Source organism: Otolemur garnettii, unplaced genomic scaffold, assembly GCF_000181295.1.
Source record: "Otolemur garnettii isolate 467f Iridium unplaced genomic scaffold, OtoGar3 scaffold00010, whole genome shotgun sequence".
Taxonomy (NCBI): Eukaryota; Metazoa; Chordata; class Mammalia; order Primates; family Galagidae; genus Otolemur; species Otolemur garnettii.
The window spans coordinates 790439-801555 of NW_003852405.1; the positions used below are offsets into that span (position 1 = coordinate 790439).

Consider the following 11117-nt stretch of genomic DNA (forward strand, 5'->3'; position numbering starts at 1 on the left):
GTCTTATCACTGAGTAAATCATAGTGGGGATTTAGAATGCATAGGGATGGCAGCCCTTGCTAGGATTTTGTGGCAGAAAGCAGGCTAGTGTTTATCTATTCCAGTAGATTAGTGCCACACACACTAATTTTCTAACCCAATTAAGGAATCCCTGACTGGTGTGGCTTCTTGCAGTTTTCCTAAGAGAAAACTGGAACAGTCTTGCCCTTCATTTCCTTTTTCTCCTGGGCAGATCCCCACTCATCATCCAGTATCCCTCTGCAGAGTCAGAATGCCTAGTTTCAAATCCAAGCCCCATTTGTTTACATGTCTGACTCCCAAGCCTGACCCAAGCCCCTTAAAAGGAAAAAACTATATCCCATTCTTCTTTGAATTCCCTGTGCCCAGCACAGAGCCCGGCACCCTGGGTATTCTCAGTAAACACTTGGTAAACAAGTAACTAGGAAGCTAAGAGCATCAACTCTGGAACTGAGCTTCCTAGATTTGAACTCTAGTCAAACCACATACTGACTGTGTGACCATGGGCAAATGTCTTAACCTCTCAGTGCCTCAATTTCTTCACCTTTTAAGGTGGGATAATAACAATAACCACCTCATACAGTTAATAGGAGGATGAAAGGAATTCGTGTGTGTGTGTGTGTGTGTATATATATATATATATGTAATGTTTAGAACAGTGATTGGCACAAAGACCACAGAACTCAATAAGGGTTAGCTATTCTTATTATTGAAACTTTCACTAGCAGCTCTTCTTTTTGTAAAGAGCTACACATTAACCACAATGGGTTAGTTAATAATTCCTCTTTGGTGCCATGGCTTATGAGGAATTTGTGATTAAATAAATTGATGATCACACAAACAAATTATAATTCATGATTTCCCACAGTAATTGGGCACAGACATAAGATGAACCCTAGACAGCCAAATTGGCTCATTTATCTCTGCTCCAGGAAGTCTCTTAGTGAAGGGGAATCATTCACCAAGAAGTGCCATCAACAAGGGAATTTGTTTTTGAACAACAATGATTGGGCTATTTTTCAACCTCAGCTTCAGGTGACGCATTTTTATTTTGTCTCAGGCCGAAGAAAAGGAAGAGGTTTTAGAAAAAAGTGTAGCAGATGGTAGAGAGCATGCCTTACAGGATGTAGGGGAAGTGTGTGCCCTATGGAATTGAGTGGTAAGCCACCAGACCTACTTTATGGCCAACTTACTACCACTAACATTTTGTTCTGGGAGGTTAGGGCCAAGGTTGCAAGGAAACCTAACTTCCTCCGGAATAAGATAACCTGACTCATGGTCTGTGCCAAGCTACAGTTATGCACATGCAGACAGGCATCTCAGGGGCAGGGACTGTGACTTTAACTACTCTGGATCTTTTGTTGAAATAATAATAATAGCTACCATTTATGGGGAGTTTAGGACATGCCAAGCATCATACTAAGCACTAAATGAAGACTGCCTCACTTTCTCCCCATCAAAACCATGTGAAGCAGATTCCAAGCTCTGTTTTACAGATGAGTCAGCAGATGCATAGTGACTTGCCCTTGGACACACAGCCAGTAAGGCTTTGAACTCAGAGAATGTAACCCTAGGGTTTGCCTGCTTATACACTACACTTTCTGTCTTCCATAGAACACGCTATTCAAGCAGCAGCTGCTTTAAAGTTGCTTTGCTGGTTAGATGGGTAGATGGATGAACAGACAAGGCTGCTGTAGCAGGGAATCTAGAATTCATCTCTAGACTCTTCACTCATTGGGATCTGGCCCCTGTGAATAGCAACTTATAATGAGACAAGCCTCTACCTTTTCCAGGCCTTATTTTGAATGACTAATGAAATATTCTGACTTAACATGCCCTTTGACTATTGGGCTTGCCCTGCAATCAACCCTTGGGTTCACTAGAACAAGGATAGAAGTTTCTAGAAATCCAGGCAAAAGTTGCTCATATGTTATCTGGAGTTTTATAGTAATATCAACTTCAAAGTGCAAATCTATCTTGCAGAAAGGAAGTCCTTCAAATTGCACACTCCTGAATCTCTCGTCTCGTTTTTAATAGATCACCATGTTTAAGAAAACCACAGAACCCTTAACCTGCTCTGAGAATCTATGTTTTCCTTTTCTGAGAACAAAACAATGACTTTCATATTCTTTTAAGTTAATCTTGAAAAACAGAATCACAGAGTCTGAGGGTACCAAATAGAGTGGGTGATTAGGACCCAGAAGCCTTGGCCTGAGCTAGCTATGCTGACAGATAACCTGACAAGCAAGAGCCATAGGATTCCTGATGAAGAATGAGGATGCCATCCAGTTCCCTTGCCTACTGCATCATCGGCTGCTGCTGCTGGCCCTGCAGAGGGATGTCCTGCTCTGCCCCCTGCCCCTTGGTGCAGTGAATAAGCATTTGGTCCTTCTATTATGTTGGGGAAGGGTGGGCAAACCCTCATCTTGCCCTGCAAATTCACTAGCTAAAGAATCAGCATTGTGCAAATCTGCTCCTGATTAGATTCCAGCAGCTGGGCACAATCTCTTTCCCTAGTGCCAAAAATGAATTGGGGGGGGGGGGGAATAAACAATGAAATTTGCCATGTTAATATTCTCTGCAGCCTGCTGGGCGTGGGATGCATACTAAGCACTGCTGAAAGCTCATCCACCCACAATCAGCAGGTGAACTTGGGCTCCAAAGGGTGAGAATGAGCTGGTCTGCAAGAGAAAGCCCTTCCACTAACAGCCGCCAAGTCTCCTCCCTCCACCCTGGTTTCGGAGGCTGGCCTGAGGGAAAGGAGCAAGTTCTTTCACCTGGAATCTATGGTGACTGAGGCCCAAGCCTCAGACTGGGGTACAGGCAATGGCCCAGTGCCACAGAGAAAGGAGGCCTTTTCAGGAGTATTGGAAAGCTTAATAGCATTAACATTAACTGTTCACTAAATACCTACTGTGGATCAGACACTGTGTTAAATCCTTTAGAAATATTGTTTAATTTTACAGTTATATTAAATACAAAATTAGTCCATGCTCATTATTTTAGAAGTAATATAGATTAAAAAACTGAAAAAATAAATCCTCTGTAATCCCCAACTCCCAAAGATAATCACCATTAACATTTTGGCTTGTATACCACACAATAACCCCGTGAGGTACTGATATTCTTATTCATCTTGTAGTTGAGAAAATTCAGGCCTAGAGAGGTCAAAGAATCTCATTAAAAGCCACTGCACTGGGAGAGTCAGGATTTGAACACTGGTTCTTTCATCTGATGACTGTTTATTGAAAATGGAATAAATGTTAAGTGCTATTCAGAGACTGGGATGCCAGGTCCTTAAGGAATAAGACAGACAAGGTTTTTGTCACCATGAATTTTCAGTCTAGTGAGAGAGACAATCAATACACAAATAAGTGATCTCTGAAAATGCCAAGTGCCATGCAGAAATAAAAATAAGACGCTTTCATGTAAGTGACTGTCATGGGGGAGATGGTAACTTGGAACGGACCGAAGAAGGATTCATTGAGAATATAACATTTTTATTTCTTAAACCAACAATTCAATTAGTGCTTACTGTGTGCCAATCACTGGAGTTTTTTTAAAAAACAAATTTTAATGTCCTTAAACCTCAAAAAACCCCTATAACATAGAAATAATTACCGTTCTTACTACAGATGAGCAAATGGGACGAGTTAGTTTTCTGAAGTTACACAGCCAGGAAGTGGTAAAACCCAAAATTTAGATCCAGGCAGTTTGCTCCAAAGCCATGCTTGTGGCCTTCCTCTCCACTGCCTCAAAGTTGAGGTCTGAATGACCAGGGGCCAGCTACACAAAGACCTGGGAGAATGCTCAAACAGATGGACAGCAGGGGCAACGCCCTGAACGCACTCGGCATGCCCAGGGATCAGAAGGGATGCCATTTGCCCCATCAAGTCAGCTTGGGGAGAGTCTTGCAGGCCAGAGGAAGGCCTTTGAATTTTACCTTAAATATAGTAGGAAGAAATTGGAGGCTTTTCAGCAGAGAAGTAACATGATCAAATTTGCATTTTAAAGAGACCCCTTCGCCTATTGAATAGAAAACAGATTTTCAGGAGCAAGTAAGAGAGGGCCCATAGACCAGTGAAGGTGGTGAAGTTAGGTAAAGATGAAGTGGGCTTACACTAAGACAGTAGCTGAGGAATGGAAAAAAGGGGGAAAAAATATTGGCTTATGCAAACTAATACTTTTTTTCCATTTAAAGTTTATTGCCTTAGACAAAAGCATTTTAGTAAAAATTCCTTGCTAAGCAAGGGAAGACCACCTTGTGAGGTTGGGTGGGACACACGAAAGGGATAGACGCTACTCTTTTTCAATTTGTAAGCTGGAATCAGGGAGGAAGTTTATCACAAAGGCACAGAAAATAATAATACCTAACACTCAGTGAGTAGCTAATGTGTTTCAGCCTCTATTCTAAGTTCTTTCCATTTATGAATTGAATTCATGGGATCCTCACAACAGTCCTATGAGGAAGGTGCTATCAAACCCATTTTACAAACAAGTCAGACCTACTCATCAGAGACATAAAGCTGATAGTGAGTGACAGAGCTGAGCCTTCAGCCCAGGCAGGGTGACTCAAAACCACAGCAGTTAGCCTCTAAGCTGACCTGCCTTTGAAAAATGTCCTCTACTTCAGCCTGGGGAACTGCCACACAGCAGGTGCACATGTACCCAGCATAGCAGCAGGAGCCTTCCATTATTTTCTAACAAAATTTAAACAACAAACAAAATAACGTTTGCATTTAAAAAACAAAAAACTAGAGTATAAACCACCCCTCTTTCAGCGCTAGATTTCACAAAAACTCTTATTTGTGCAGCCCCAGCTCACCTCATCTGTTGCATATCCAGTACCGCCACACACAGGGAGCAGGGCTGGGGCCCACTGTATAGCAAAACTTTAAGTCTAAACAAATCCATCTATAATTTCAGAAGATGAAAATTATAAACCAGCACATCATTTGAGTCAAAAAATGACCTCATCTAAGGCAGCATATTAGTTCCTCTCTGATGTGAAGACATTTCTATCAGCAGACAAAGCTTGAAAGTGAAAGTGAGATCTTTGTGAATAATAAGAACTCCCTCAAGAAACATACATTTTGGAACAAGTGTACTTAACAACGGCCATCTTGTGTGCATACTTGCCTTAGTTGCCAATGAAAGGCTCCATATCAATGAGGTGCTACCTTTCATGTTCATAAGATAACACATATTTAATGCATATATATTATGCCAGCCCATACTAGGGAAATGGCACATCATAAAAAGGAGATAAGAAAGACATTTAAGATTTAATTCTTATCTCCCAGAAGTTAATAATCTAACAATAGAAACGAACTATATACCTTCACCTTTAACATTTAAAGGACTTTGATTCATGCTATAAAGGCCAAGAGACCCCTTTGCCTATTGAATAGAGACATCTGCCATGCAGATCAGTCAAAGCTTCTTAGAGGAAATGGCATCCTAGTTGGGCCTTGAAGCATGCATGGGAATTTGATAAAAAGAGAGGAGGAGACTTCCAAACTACAAAAATTGTAGGGATACTTATAGGATGATGGCAGAACAGCCTGAATGAAGTAAGAAAGTTGGCTGTTAGGGGCTGAATTGTGCCTCCCCCAATCCATATGTTGAAGCCCTGACCCCCAAATTCTCAAAATGTGACTATATTTTGAGATAAGGCTTTTAAAGAGATATTTAAGTTAAAATGAAGCCATTAAGATAGACCTTGATTTAACGTCTAGTGTCCTTATCAAGAAGAGGAAATGTGTAGATACAGAGATAACAGAAGTGCCACACATGGAGGAAAGACCACATCGGGACATCTGCAAGCCACGGAGAGGCCTCAGGAGAAATCAACCCTGCTCGCAGCTTGACAATGAACTTCTATCCATGAAACTTCTGTTGTTCAAGCCACCCAATATGTGGTACTTTGTTACTACAGTCATAGCAGATTCATACACGGGTATAAGGAGGCAGAGGAAGAAAAGGTTGGGTTTGTCAGTTTGGGCAAGGCTGAGGGCCATTGTTTGGCTGCATTTTTCATCCTGACTAGATCGATATCCTACCAGGTGTGCTGCTGGGTACAAGATGGCAAGTCAGCAGATGTAAGTGGATCAATTTGATAATTAACTGGCAGGTATTCAACTGGCTGCCCAGACCCCAGCATGTGAGAGTAGCTCTGTAAATGTTTATTGAAATAATGAATAAATGCATGAAGTAGACTCTAGTCAAAAGTGCAGATAGACAGTAATATTTGATGAAGGCAGTTAGGGAGCATGTGAACTTCTTGCTTCTCTAGATTCTCTCTCTTATCAACTTACTCTTCTTTAGTTTTTCTTTTATATTCTTTATTATCACTTAATTTTAGTATATGTGTTTTTTATGTATTTATCTTCTCCTACTAGAAGTTTCATTAGGGTGGGCCTGAACTTTATTTTTCTACACACAGCACCTATAAAATTGACAGAGGGTCATTTGATATCTGTTGATTGAATGAGTGAAGGTATAAATTTTCTTCCATGTTGAGTGCCCACAATTGTATAATGTTAGATTAAATTAATCTAGATGTATAAAAATTACATATTAGGCTTGACAACTTTTACTAAGTTTTTAAATGTGTCGTGACATTTGCTTCTCACAATAATTTTGCCAGGTACACAGAGAGGGTCTTAGTATAGCTCCCATTTATGGATGGTGAAGCTAAGGTCAAAGAGACCAAGTGTGCTGAAGCTCACATAACTACAACTGTTACTCAAACTCTGTTTCTGTAAGAATTTATCTAATGCTTTGTTTCACTACACTATGTTGTCTCCCTAATGGCTTCACTAAGTTATTATTTAATAATTCTACTGTGAATCAATAAAATAAATAGCTTAACAAAGAATATCTCTGTATTACCTGCTGAATTGCAGTTGTAGGCATTATACACTAATAATCAGAGTTCTTTATGTTAAGAATCAATGTGCTCACTTTGGCAGCACATATACTAAAATTGGAACAATACAGAGAAGATTAGCCTGGGCCCTGCTCAAGGATGACATGCAAATTCATGAAGCATTCCGTGTTTTTTCCCATGTACTCAGTACTATTATGAAACCAATTTACAATCACTTACACTTTTCATGTGAAGAATAGATCACAACTATGGCCCAAGATGAAGGAGGGACAAGGGGGGGGTAGGAAGGGAAGGGGAAGGTCAGATCGAGGGAGGGTGAATGGTGGGATCACACCTATGGTGCATAACGCAAGGGTACATGTTGGATCTATTAGTATAGAGTATAAATGTCTTAACACAATAACTAAGTAAATGGGAATAGGTACATATTAAGCAGTGTGATGTAAGCATTCCTAATTCTATATGAAATTAGCACATTATACCCCATAAATGTATTAATGTATACATAATCTATGTGTTTGTGATTTAATACAAAATAATAATAATAAAAGAACTGATGGGAATTTACTGACAGGAACAAGTCTAGATAGCCTGAAAATTGATATTTCCTTATATCAGATAGAACCTGATAAATTATGGGATTTCATTTATTGTCTTGGCTGTTAGAAACCCAGAAATCAAATAAGTGCTTCATTACAGTAAAAATCTAACTTCTGGCCCAATTACTATCCTCTCCTCCTATACATAATTTCTGATCTTTATTTTCATTTTAACCAATTATGTATATGGATACACAGTTCACATTATTGGATGTAGCAAATCTTTCTTAGAAATAGCTATAGTAGAAAACATAGAAAATAAGTAAAATTAGCACTAGTCAAATGCTTATCATATAACAGGGGCCATTTTTGCATTTTACTCATATTAACTTTTTCCATTAAAACCCCAAATTGTATCTTGCCAGGGAATCCAAACGTTCCAATATGCTATCATAAAACTAGTGTTCTGAATTTTGAAGGCATGTAACATGTGCCTCCTCCCCACTTCTCTGCTACTGCCCTGGTACAGCCTCTATCACCTCTCACTTCAGTTGTTTCAATTCTACCCTAATTACACTCTGCTTACACACTTGCCCTTTCCACTCTATTCCTCTATTAATAGCTAGCATTAGCCTGTTCAAACAAGAGTCAGATGAGGTCACTCCTCTACTTAAAATCCTCCAGGGACTTCCCATCTCACGCCGAGTAAATGCCCAAGGCCCTACAAGATCTGGCCCCCTGTTACATTTTTGGCCTCATTCCTTCATGCTCTTTCTCCCCTCACTCTGTTCCTTGCCCACACTGGCCTCTTGCTATTCCTTGACTATTCCATGCACCTGCCCGTTGTCTTTTTATTTGCTCTTCCCTATGTCTGGAATATTCTTTCTTCAGATAGCTGCATGGCTTGCCCTCTCATCACCATCATGGGTCAAAGGACATCTTCTCAGAGTGGATTTCCTTGATCCCCTTACCAGCTCCTCCCTTGACACTCCCGATCTGCCTTCTTGGTTTTTTCTCCTAAGCGCATTTAATTAATGTGCTGTTTTGATTTATACTGATTATATCTTATCCCATAATAAGGATGCTCCAAAGGCAGGCATTTTTGCCTGTCTTGTTCTTTGGTATATCCCAATCAACTAGAACAGTATTTGGCATATAATAGGTGCCCAGTATATTTTTTTCTAAATGAGGCAGTGTGGAAGAAGCAGGGATATTTTGCTAAAAATATACCACAGTTTGCAAATATATAAACAGTAAAAATGCCCTTGTATATTTGCAAATCTAGTAGGGAACTAAAATACTCACTTTAATTATTAAACTGGTTTTCCAGATGCCTTCCTTGTGCCACATATTACAGCTATCAGGTAAATTAAAGTGTAACTGGTTGCATAGAATGATTATCTATGCAATTTAGGTATATGGATTTTTCAGGACACTTTTGGCTGGCCTAACTAAAGACCCAACACAACTGTGCTACAAGATCTTTTACATTTATCAATATTCCTTTTTTTTTTTTTTTTTATGAGACAGTCTCGCTCTGTCACCCAGGTAGAGTGCAGTGTTTTATTACAGCTCACTGCAACCTCAAACTCCTGGGCTCAAGCAATCCTCCTGCTTCAGCCTCCTGAGTAGCTAGGGCCACAGGTGTGTACCAAGACAGATGGCTAATTTTTCTACTTTTACTAGAAACAGGATCTTGCTCTTGCTCAGGCTGGCCTTGAACTCCTGAGCTCAAGCAATCCTCTGACCTCAGCCTCCCAGAGTGCTAGGATTATACACAGGAGCCACCCCACCTGGCCCATTTGTCAATATTCATGGGAACTTTGTTTTGTAATTAAGGAAGTTGATATAATTTGGTTTGGAGGGTGGGAGCTAGGGGCAAAGGAGGGAAAAGAGGAGGACAATGATAAGAGCAGAGACCATTTCTATGTAGCTGTTATGGTATCCCAGCTTCTGGAAAAGTACAGGCACATACCAGGCAATCAATAAAGATTTGTTGATTGAATTGTTCATGTGACCTCCTATGTCTGCATCTGAATATTTATGACTGGAAAGATGAAGACCAGAAGTTAGAAATTTTTCTTGGGAGACTTTGAGGTGCCTGGTAACACATTCTCCTCACCTTTGCTTAGGGCAGTGGTTCCCTGTCTGTGGGTCGTGACCCACAGGAACCGTATTAAAGGACCGTGGCATTGGGGAGGTTGAGAACCACTGGCCTAAAGGCTCAACAGCTTTCAAAGTTTGGGAGGTAGCACTCTGCATGGATGTTGACACGCAAGGACGAGCCATTCTGTCCTTGCTACCTCTCCATGAGGGGCTCTTGGGCGCTAGACGCGGGAAAGTAGAAGGCTCCTCACAGTGGCTGGAGGCTCCTAACAGTCTGGGCTGGGGAAACACACATGAGACACTTATTGAAAACTTCCAGAAATAACAAGGCCAATTTGAGTAGACAGGGCATGTAACTATTAGCTGGTGAGGCTAGGTTTGATTTTCACATGGCATCACAAAATTTAGAATTTAGAATTGAGCTTTAGAATTATCTCAACTAGATGTTTCATGCAGAAGTTTCTTTCTTCTTCAAGGAAGAACGAAGATCATAGAGCATGATTTAGTCTCCCCTTTCTCTCCTATATGTGTGTTTGAGTTTATCCAGACGTTTGCAAATCCATCTCCTCCCCCACAGCACCGCTATCAGTAGTGAGAAATGCCTTCTCTCAAACTTTCTGGCTCTTGCTGGAGGCAAGGGCTTTTGTTCCTTTCCACTTAGTATGTGCCTCACTGTTGACACTCCTGCCAAGTATCTTCTGGCAGTTTTAATTGCTAGTCTTAGTATGGGGCGGCTCTCCTTCTACTTTAGAAGAAAAAAAGCATTCATTTAATTTTCTAACCCAATTAAACCACGAGCTCATGAGCTCATGCTCTGTGGGCCACAGTGATGGGCTCCGGAGACATGAGCAGAATAGGAATTGCCAACATTAACATGATTTCCTCTTCCCCATCCAGGAATGACTAACACAGGGTGAGATTATGTTTGTGCTCCAGTAGCTTTCTTCAATTAATTAATCAGCAGGTACAAATTCGAAAAACAAACCTCTGAAAATGATGAGGACTCGCTGGCATTCTTGAGAACACCGGGGCAATAGCTCAGGAGTTTCAGAGGAGCTTAATATTTATGGCCCACTGATTATGATGCTGCCCCCTCCCAATTCCTGACTCTGGTAGTTTCTTTTTTTTTTTTTTTTAATGAGGGAGTATTCTCTTTATTTATTTATTTTTTGGCCGGGGCTGGGTTTTGAACCCACCATCTCCAGTATATGGGACCAGCGCCCTACTCCTTTGAGCCACAGGCACCACCCGACTCTGGTAGTTTCATTCTGCTTCAAAGAGTTACATGGATGATACACTGGGCCTGGGAGTAAGCAAATCAGAGTAGAAAGTTCCACCTGCTCCTGGCAGAAACAGAAGAATCCTCTCTAAGCCTCAGATTTGGGCAGCAGAATAGACAGTGGTTACAGAGGCAGCTGTGAGTGGCAGAGGAGCGCTGGGCCAGGAGCCAAGAGATGGGGGCTCTTTAGGTGTTTCTAGCTGTAAGTGCTTGGCACAGCTTCTTAATGCCATGGTATTCAGTTTCCTTTTCTGTAAAACAAGATGGTTATGCCAGAGGATCG

At 40.9% G+C, this 11117-nt stretch overlaps 1 non-coding gene across 1 annotated transcript; it reads left to right on the forward strand.

The window, feature by feature from the left end:
• Positions 1-6976: 6976 nt before the first annotated feature.
• LOC111723354 lies at positions 6977-7083 on the forward strand. The gene has a single exon (XR_002771918.1). It is a non-coding gene; the product is annotated as a U6 spliceosomal RNA (small nuclear RNA).
• Positions 7084-11117: the final 4034 nt, after the last annotated feature.